We start from the raw sequence: 11,424 nt of genomic DNA on the forward strand, positions 1-11,424 counted from the left end.
GGTCGTTTGTGAACCGAGGCGTTTTTGTTAAGAAAGCACAAGGATCGCCGTTCCTTTCTCAGGCTGCGATGTCTGGACTACTCAATCGTATAAGTGATCTCACAATAATCTGTCTTTACTCTGTTTCAGTAATGTGGCATGGGATTCTACAGTAGGTTGGTACTCTGGTTTTTACAGGCCTGCTAGCGCCCCCTACACAAACCCTGGCCTGCTTCTCTCCTTCTCCCTATTTAGGTCCTGTTTTGCACTATATTAGTGCAGCATGATTTCTTGGAACCTTTGCCATAGAAAACTGCCTCTCTCCATACAAACAATGTACAGTCTTGTGCTAGACGTGTAAAAATTTAGCCCTTTTTTGCAGAACGAACTGTTTACTTTAACTCTTGTTTGTGATAAGACAGGATACAAATGTAAAGAAAAGAAAAAAGCAAAAAAAAGTGTTTGCTATTACCCTTTGTAAAGCTAAAGTCTGATAAATGTTCTTTTTTCTGACTGACTTTGTGCGTCATATAATAGGATTCTATTTTTTTTTTCTCAGTTTAGTTTATCAGTTTATTTTATTTGCTTTTGCTTGTCTGATTTAAAGGGCTCCATTATCACAACCTGGAGGCTTACAGACGTTTTGAACAAATCACTTTTTTTTCCCTTTTATAAATATAGCATGGTCATGGGCATTTTACTCTTCTCTTTTGTTGGAGCAAGCAGTGAAAAGATTGAAAAGTAAGATGAGGCAGGACATGTATTGTATTGCATTGTATTGTATTGTATTGTATTGTATTTATTTATTTATTATTTTTCATGATCTGATAACTGCCAGGCTAAGCAACGTGTGATCTCATTATTTAATACGGACCTGCTTTATTAACATATATAAAATTTTAAACTTACAGTACCATTAATTGCTTGCAATCATTTTGCTTTAACATTGGTATTTTTATACACCATATCACTTAATTTGATCATTAAATTCTAACAAGTTGGCACGGTGGTGTAGTGCTTATAGTTAGCACTGGCGCTTGGATCCGGGTTCGATTCCTGTCTCTGTTTGGAGGGAGTTTGTATGTTTTCCCTGTGGTTGGTGGGTTTCCTCCGGGTACTCCGGTTTCCTCCCAAAGTCCAAAGACATACAAAATAGGGTAATTGGTGATCCCAAATTGTGCCCTGTGATGGATTGGTACCTCGTCCAGGGTGTACCCCACCTCATGCCCCAAGTCTCCTGGGATAAGCTCCAGGCCTATACAGACCCTGTATACAGAATAAAGCGGTATAGACGATGAGTGAATGAATTCCACAGTAAAACATTACAGACTTTTTTTCTTGAATTTTTCCAGAAGATAGCTTGATCGACATTCCACTGCCCTAACATATGCTTTCATCTGATTTTTATTTATCTTCAGATGCAAATCTAAAGATCCTCTTCAAAGTGGCTTATGTACGTAATATTTATCTTTTTTTTTTTTACTCGAAATCCAAAGCCCCAGTCCTCAAACCGAAACAGTATTTTCTCAGTGTCTTAAGATAACTTGGGTATATACTGCTTGTCTTGATTAGCCATATCCTTTACTATATATATATTTGTTATCATTAAACATTTGATTATGAATTGATAGTGTGTAACACAAAGATCACACGTGTGGCTCCTGCAACACATTGGAAGGTTTTTCACTGAATATGAAGCTCTTTCTTAAGTTGGTAAACAGTAGCTAGTTAGCAATCACACTGCCTTGCTAGCAAAACTTGCTAGTTTTCTAGCTCGATATTGTCTGAGCTAGCTAGTAAAATGAAGTATTTGAATCAAAAATTGAATGTGATGAATCCAGTTCTATATATTTTAAAAGTATGTGCTGTTTCCATTTATTTACAAGCAGGTTGAGGTAGCGTTTGTTGATATTATTAAAAAAAAAAAGGTCAAGGGTCAATTTTGCACTTCACTTGTATTTAAAGCCGGTAATAGCATGGAAACATATACCTTCTTTACAGAACGTACGGTTTTAACGCTTTCACATTTTCTCATTATCATAAAGCGTTGTACATTTTAATTTGTTTACATATTTAAAGAAAAAAAAACTTTTTTTGCAACATAATCAAAGGCAGTATTAATGTGATTAGCTTCGAACATCATAAAATAGGTGTGGAGTGTTGCAGCCACTTATTCACATTTTAACAACAACTGAAAGGAATGTTTACTTCTGTTTAATTCTTTTATTTCTTCTTGTAAATACATGCATAATGATTTTATTTAAGAATTTTGGGAATTTTCTGTATAATATATAAATATGTTGATTTCCTTTTTTTTAAATGCACAACTCCTAGTGTGTATGTATGTCTGTGTGTGTGTGTGTGTGTGTGTGTAAGAGAGAGAGAGAGAGAGAGAGAGAGAAACAGAGGGTGTGTGAGTGAGTGAGTGACCAAGAGAGAGAGAGAGTCAATAGCTACTGATCTTCTCTAGACTGATGCAGATTTACTATGTGAAAACCGTTCCTCAGCTTTGTCCTTTTCCTACAAGTTGTTTATATGTATCTGATGAATTGCTGATAATAAACAACCTAAAAAAAAAAAACTCCATGATTTGCAAATCCTTTTAAACTCATTAAAACTAATTTGCTATGAACCAGTAAAGTGACAAATACAAACGTGTTTCTGTAAAAATTCCTGTCTTTCCTCCACTTCGATTAGTTCAAAAATACCCGAAAATATTAACTGTGGTTTCATAGTCTTCTGTCACATACTGTACAACCTAACATTAAATGTGTAGAGCAACAAGCAGTCAAAAAGCATATCTGCGATTGCTAGTACAGATAGCTGAAAGCTCTAGCATGTAATTCAACAACATTTATTTATTCCATTTAAATGTGACTGAAGGACTGTCATTTTTTAAACTGAAACAGACATTTTTGTTTTTTTCTTTCTCACCTTTATTATACCAGGAAGTCCCATTGAGATCAAGAATCTCTTGAGATGGATAATGTAATCCACAACATTAAAATACAACTTTTATGATACAGTAAACAAATAAAAACAGTTCAGGTCCAGGATCCATTTACAATAGAAAACTCACTCTCTCATCAGCTATACACTTTATCCTTTATTCAGGGTCGCGGTGGGCCTGGAGCCTAACCCAGGGCACAAGGGCACAAGGCGGGGTACACCCTGGACAGTAGAACAAGATTAAAAACAATTATTCAAAATAAAAACATCTGATATTTTAAGGAAAACAAAGAAAGCTATATGACTCTTTCACCACATAGTTTATATGTCATGTATATAAATTATTCCATGACCAAGGTTCATTGTAGAAAAAAAAATGCAGTTTCCTAGATCTCTGTTAAAAACATGAGTTGTATTAAACTGGAAAATCTGAAAAGAGTATGAAGATAAGGTTCAATGATGTCCAAATCATCAGACATTGGCATTTCTTATATAGCATAAAGATGCATGGTACACTGTGAAAAGGCTTCTTTTAAAAAGGAGGAAGCTGCACGCATATACAGTATAGTAAAATATATCAGCATGCTGTAATCAATCACTGGGGAAAGTCAGGGCCAGGGGTAGCTCAGTGGTTAAGGCATTGGACTACGGTTCGGAAGATCCCAGGTTCAAACCCCACAACCACCAAGTTGCCACTGTTGGGCCCTTGAGCAAGGCCCTTAACCCTCAACTGCTCAGATGTGTAATGAGATAAAAATGTAAGTCGCTCTGGATAAGAGCGTCTGCCAAATGACTAAATGTAAATGTAAATGTAAAGTCGGCTCTACAGCTACATCCAGTTTTCTCTTAGCATTAAATGTAAAGCAAGATTACTTTAGAAAATAGTTAATAGTTAAAGAAAAATGTCACTGAGAGCCTTGAAGGGAAACTGCCTGCAATTTCTTCTTTAACAAAAGAGGTTATAGACCTGGTATATGACCAGCTTGACCTTTGATATGTAACATTGGATTGAACTCACTAGTGTGAACATAGTGTAAATTGTTTAAATGCCCATAAAACCTGAATGGGTCCAGACTTACCGAATGTTACCAACTTATGGTTATAGAGTTCAGTTTTTGGACAGACCTTTCCTTTTGTCATCTTAGCCTTCTCAGGTCCTAACTATAACATTATGTCCCTTCACTCTTCCTGTTGATTAGCACCTGATAACTGTTGACCTTTTTAAATGTTTTTAAACATGAAGAGGTTTGGCAAAATAGTAATATGAAATGGTCCGTATACAGTCTCGATCAAAAGTTTAAGACCACTTGAAAAATGGCAAAAAATCATAATTAGCATGGTTGGATCTTAACTAGGTTCCAAGTAGAGCTTCAACATGCAACAAGAAGAAATGGGAGTGAGACAAAATATTTTTTTGAGCATTCAATTAATTGAAAACGATTAAACTGAAACAGGCTGTTTTACAGCTGATCAAAATTTTAAGACCACATGCTTTTAAAGGCCAAATCTGTGCAAAAATGTGGATTCATCATCATTTTCTGTCAGGTAGTCACACATTTTGATGGCAAAGGCAAAAAAAACTCTCCCTTTTTGAACGTGGTCGGGTTGTTGAACTGCATAAGCAGGGTCTCTAACAGCGCGCCATCGCTGCTGAGGTGAGACGCAGTAAGACAGTTATTTGGGATTTCTTAAATGATCCTGAGGGTTATGGAACAAAAGAGTCAAGTGGAAGACCCAAAAAAGTTTCACCAGCACTGAGCCGGAGGATCCAATTGGCTGTCCGTCAAGACACTGGACAATCCTCGACCCAAATTAAGGCCGTTACTGGTGCTGACTGCAGCCCCATAACCATCAGACGGCATTTGAGACTGAAGGGCTTCAAAAACATAAAACGTCTTCAAAGACCCTGTCTCCTTGAACGCCACAGAACTTCTTGTTTGGACTTTGCAAGAGAGCACCAAACATGGGACATTCAAAGGTGGAAGAAAGTCCTGAGGAAAGTGTAATGAGAAAAGATTTAACCTTGATGGTCCTGATGGTTTCCAACGTTACTGGCATGACAAGCAGATCCCACTTGAGATGTTTTCTACGTGCCACAGTGGAGGGGGCGCCATAATGGTCTGGGGTGCTTTTTCCTTTTTTGCTTTTTTTTTTGCATGCTCAAAAAATGTTTTGTGTCACACCCATTTTTTCTTGTTGCATGTCATCTAGGGCAGAATTTAAATTCATATCAGTGCAGGTGAGACATTTTGTCCACTAGATGGCAGCACAAGACAGGGACAAAAATTGAGGAAGCTCTGACCACACAAGATTATTATTATTATTATTATTTTTGTAGTTTAAGCCATGCTTTTATCATCCATTATACTTATCCTTCAGTGGGCCTAGAGCCACCATGCTGCTCTATTGAAGTTTTATTTTCATTTTTGTTAGTTTCATATTCAATTTTATTTATTTATGTATTTATTTATTGAACATATTTGTTTGTTTGTTTATTACAATTGCAAACACTTTGTAATTATTATCGAGTGTATATTTTAAAATTGTATATATATATATATATATATATATATATATATATATATATATATATATATATATATATATATAGTACTTCTAGCTCTATAAAAACAAAGCACAGCGCATCGAGTTGTCTCACAACCGAAATGTATTAGACGCATCAAAGAGATCAAAAACAAGGACACACTGTCCATAAACATAACCGCAAGTGATTTTATTCAGGACAAGCACTTTAGGTTGATTTATATTCCATTTCTTTTTTCATTTTTTAAAATGGAAACATTTACGGTGGTCCTTTTCTTGTTTAGTTCTGTATAATATGAATTCCTACACCAACTTTTCTTAGCACAAATTCCTTTGTCTTTCCAATTTAGAATTTAGTGGTGTTGCTGTATAGTGCTAGTTATTGTTTATATATGCAAGCAAGCGAGCAAGCAAACAAACAAACAAACAAACAAACAAACAAACAAACAAACAAACAACAACATCAATAATAATAGTTTATGTTGTTAAGGCTTGTCAATACTCATGCCATGTCTTGATATATTCTATATTTAAAAAAAATTCAGTTAAACATAATACAGATTTATGAACTTGTTTTTTCCTTGTTAATCTTGTTAACTGCAACAGCACGAGTCTGGTTAGAGGTCAGCCAAAAGTGCTAACTGTAGAATGATAACTCATCCAATTTAAAATACACTTCAATTCAACTTGAAGCCAACTGGGTGTCCTCCAGTTAGCTAAGCCAAAGCAGGTCTTAATCAACCGGGCAACAATAGTCCTATGATTATAATCATGGGCTCAAGCCGCTGGGAATCTTCAGTCCTCATTATTTAATCAGTAATTATCACAATCATGTCTCTTGGCCCTCATTCCAATTGAATTCCACAGTGAAGGATAGGAAGTCCCATAAACTGACCTAATCAATTAAGTCCCAATGCAAGGTCACACATCAAGTGACTGACAATGTCCCAACCTCTGAGCTATCAAGATGAAGGAAAATTTAATTAAACCAAGAAGATCTCAGGTACAGCAAGACAGTGGATGCGTTTCCAGACTATCAGATCGTCTTCGGACGGGATTCAGCGATAGCGAGCAATATCTTAAAATCAATCTTTTTTTTCAGTTTGTTTTTTAAGGCTTTTTATTGGGCTATTAGGATGAGTGTTCTTGGGCAGACTTTTGCATCTACAAATTTGATCTGATTTGTAAAGGCCATGATGCTCATGGAATACAAAAAAAAGGATAATCTGATGGTCTCTGCGATGTAGAAGAGTAAAATAACAAAATATTCCAGCCACTATAAGAACAATTCAACTGTTTTAAACTGCATGCTATTAATAATTATACAGTGTTGGCCAGATTGTTTTGCTTTACTTTCTATAATCATATTATACCCAAGAAAAACATAAAATAATATTTGCAAATAATATATTTGTAATTGTCATGACATTTCATTCTATTAATATGTACAGTAAATAGTTTTCATTACAGTAAATGAGAAGCATATACTATACTACTGTATGACTCACTGCAACCAAAATTTTGAGGTTTTACACCTTGCAACATCTTTATAAAATTTCAAAAGATCACATATGGTCATGGAGTTTGTGCAAGGGTTCTACCAGGAAGGTGTCTTTAATTTAAAATATTTGAAACAAGTAATTTTTTCCCACCTTTTTGTCAGTTTGCATGCTGTACATGTCTGAGACAAGCTGTTTGCCTGCGCACTTAGAGGACCTACGAAGTATAAAAATAATAATAATAATAATAATAATAATAATAATAATAAGCATACTATATACATCAGGAAATGCATATAAAATAAGAGATCTGCCTGGGTTGAAACATGAAGAGGCAGAATATTGTGATATTCCTTAAATACTGCCACAGTCCTTCAGGTAATGTTCACATCAAACATCACAATATGGTGGAGGAGGGTGTTAGAAGATGTGACTTTGACCATGGCGTGGTTGTTGTTAACTATGAACTGTAAGAAATTGTTTAAATAAAACATAAAAACATCCAGAGAGCACCATTCTACAGGTGAAAATGCCTTTTTGATGAGAAAGGTCAGATGGGAATGAGCAGAATGAGCAGAATGGTCTGAGCTATTAGGAAGCATAAAATAATTCAATATTTTACAACCACGCTGAGCGGAAAAGCATCTTCAGCAGCACAGCATGATCAACCTTAAGGTGGAGGGACTACAGTTGCAAAAAAATAAAATAAAAAAATCACATCAGGTTCTATTCCTGTCAGACAAGAGCAGGCATCAGATGCTTAAATGTGTACAGATAGGAAATGCAGGCAAATCTATTTACTATGTCTCATTTAAGAAAAAAAAAATATTTATCAGGTTTATTTCGAGGCTAAATTCAAGCCTGAAATTGTTTCTATGACTGTGAATTTCTCAAAATAATAATATTTTGTATAGATCATTATTATGAGGAAAAAATATATATGCAGTATGTGCGCAAACACTTAAACATAAACATGTTATATACTGTATTATTATCCCGATAAAAAAGTGTGACCAAGTGTGTGGTGCAGAATTTTGTATCTCAACCACTGCATAAATCCATCTAGAAGCTTTTGTAGTGTATGTTAACTAGAAAGACTAAAACATTCTGACATTCACATGAGTTACTTTGCAGCAGTCAGTATGTTCTGAGATCCATGGTGCTTTGAGCTGCAGATGCTCTGGACATTGTTGAGCACTTATCACCCAGGCAGTGTCTCTGAGTCTTGCTATCAGTCTAATTGCCATGTGGAAGCACTTGATACACACCAGCTGCATCCTGCGACCGCAGCTCTGCACCCACATTTGTCAGTGTCTTTAGGGGCTGCTTTCACACCCAGATGATCCACGCTGCCAGTAGCCGCCGACTCACGCCAAACCTAGCCCTTCTCTACGAATGTCACTCTCTCACACCTTTCAGGCGTGTCTATTTATTCTTTACTGTTTGGTGTCTATGTGATTCAGTTCAGTGCTGTGTCCTCTTACTGACACACAGCCCAGGATGGGTCTAATTGAAAACCTAGCCGCTATGCAGTCATGATGCCCGCAGAGTTTTGCTCCCCTTCTTGGTCAACATCTGCCTACACAACTGGGCATCGAGCCATGACAGCTGAGCAGCGTCATGCCAGCGCACCGCTCAGCTGCCCCGGTCGTCTTTATCTGTCACTTCTCTTCTACAGAGCTATTAGGAAGTGGAAGTCTGCACCCTGTAATCTCCTGTGCTTTTGTCGCAGATTAGATGGTGTGAGTGGAAGCGAATGTGCGTGAGTGTGGGCCAAAGGTACAGCGTGGTGGATTAGACCCACTTGACCTCATGATTAGTACCACGCACTGTGCACTTTTTGATGGAGTATCAGGCAGCCTGTGCCTTAGAAAAGAGGTAGAAAAGAAAAAAAAAAAGAAAAGGAGAAGAAGGGAGGAAAATAAATCATTTTGCATGCAGGTGTCCTCTCAGGGATCCACTTAGAGGCATTAGACAAGCATTATTATACAGCAATACGTTTTCTATAAGTGATCATAGAAGTAAAACCCACATTTGCAAGAAATAAATAAATAATATGAAAAATTAAGCATTTTGTGGCAATAAAACGTCAAAAACTTCTTTTTTTTCTTGGGAAAATCTCAGCAAAGGTTTTTATTTAGCAAAAACACAACTGGGAATAAAAAAAAAAAATAGTACACTAAGAACATAAAAATACAGACTTAATATGTGCATCTATTTCTAGTAATTAATATTTCATACTAGTGATCAGAGGGTTGCTGGAACAGGACGACCAGAACAAATTATGCTAAACTCCTTTATTTAAGTTTAGATAAAACCACCAATTTAATAAATAAAATACATAAAAATGTATTACGTATCTTTTCCTCTATAAACTGCATAGTTTAGGTGAATCATGCCAAAATCTTATATTATTCTGAATCCAAGCTGTATCTTCCTGCGAAAAAGAAAAAAAAAGTGGTCGGTTTACACGAATCCCAGGTCTGAGCAATGAATTTGAGCAGGTGTGATTAATCCCTGCAGGCCCTATCGCTCCATGCTGGGACTGCGAAGGCTACCGGAGCCATTCGCAACCGCATCCCATCAGCCCACCGCCTGAATTATGGTGACATGCTCGGGCTGTGGCGATGCAGAAGCAACGAGAGCACTGCAGATTTATGAAGGCAGACCTTTGGTGTCTTTTCTCCTGACCTCTCTGCTCGCTCGTACTTTTCTCCTTCTTAACAACTAATCCTGTCAGGGAACGGCGATCTATCATGGTGCAACAAGAACACAGACTCAGCGTATGCTGAACTTTTTGTTATAGTCTCAACTGACAGGTTTTCTTTTAAATGTATAGTTTTGGAATGTATGGCATATAAATATCAAAATTTTGTTATACTTTGCTATAAGCAATGTTATACAGTATGTCTGAATATAATTAATTAGCATAAAAGCGGTGTAGAAAGTTTACTAATGGCATTCTTTCTAATCATGAAAAACTCTCCTGGGCTTCCTGGGTTCCTACATCATTTTAACATGCTAAGTAAGTAAGTTTTTTTTACAGTATCCAATGTAGTATAAGGTAAATGATTTATATGTTGTCATCCACAGTAGGTTTTGTTTTGCTCCACTAAGTTTTTCTTCCTCATATTTTCTCAGGTAGTTTTTTCTTGCTACTTTTCGCTTACTCGTGCTCATTAAGTCTCTAAATCTTACATCTGGATCTTGGTATTAAGCAGCTTTGTGACAATGTCTAGTGTTAAAATCACTACACCCATTCATATGAAATTTGGAATGGAGGCATCAGTAATCTTGTTCAACAACCTGAATGTTTAATGTTTAACCTTGTCATCTCATAGCTCCATCGCCCCTGGTTTGATCTCGATCTCTGGCTCTGTCCATGTTCAAATTTTTCCACATGGGTTTTTTTTTTTTGCTGGTTGGTAGAGTAAATGAACTAGTTTCTAGCACCTATTCTAGTGGAAACCATAACCGAACATTACAATGAGCTTGATAATATTTGGGTTTTCCTTGTTTCACCAGGGTGACTATGGCCCCTTGGGGTGTGGTTACATACTATAGGACTGCTGGGGGTGTTCTGTGGTATTTGGCACTGGTACATTAGCAATGGATCTTTTGGGTGCTATGGATTGTGGGGTGGAGACTGGTTGGATTGGACTTATTTGTCTGGCGTATTTAATAGATGCTTGTTTCGATTGAAATCTGGGGAATTTGGACCCTGTTTCGCATTGCTGTGATGCACAGGGTCTTCAGCAACATTGTCTTTTCTTTGGCATTGGACCAGACATGCTGGCCTTGGGTGCCCATGATTCTGTCAGTAGTTTGCTGCCACCCGACAGTGGTCATAATGTTATGGCTGTTTGTATGTTTGTAACAAGTTATGATAGTCACAAGGTTGTGTAACTTTATTGGTTCTTTAGGTTCTTTATTTTATTGTTCATAGATATGGAATATTTTTTCTACAGAAGTGATAAAATTTGACCCCATTATATCAATAGTTAAGTGTCTGATTTAGGAGGTGGGGTGGGTGACCCTGTTAAGGGTGTATTCCTGTCACACAGTGTTCCCATTGGCTCCCGAAACAAAAATTAGATAACACAGTTACTGAAGATAACACCATGGGACTGTTATGATACACATGTGATAACTGTAATTTGTTTATTAGGAAAATAATTTTATGCTTAGAAAGAAAAGAAAAGAAAACGGGGGAACGAAAGCTCTGTGGCTTAGTGTTTAACCCTTGGGTCGTACCATCAGGGTCAGGGATTTTAAATGTTGCCTCTGGTCTGTGTCAAGAAAAATTAATAATTAAATTAAAAGAAAAGCAAGAAAATTGTGACAGATAGTGACAGAAGTGACAAATACAGTGGTAGCTTGACATACAAATGCCCCACCTCATGGTTTTTCGCCTTAAGAACTGAATTCTTTCAAGAAATTTGCCTTGGCGTAC

This window comes from Clarias gariepinus, chromosome 28 (assembly GCF_024256425.1).
Source record: "Clarias gariepinus isolate MV-2021 ecotype Netherlands chromosome 28, CGAR_prim_01v2, whole genome shotgun sequence".
In the NCBI taxonomy this organism is placed as follows: domain Eukaryota; kingdom Metazoa; phylum Chordata; class Actinopteri; order Siluriformes; family Clariidae; genus Clarias; species Clarias gariepinus.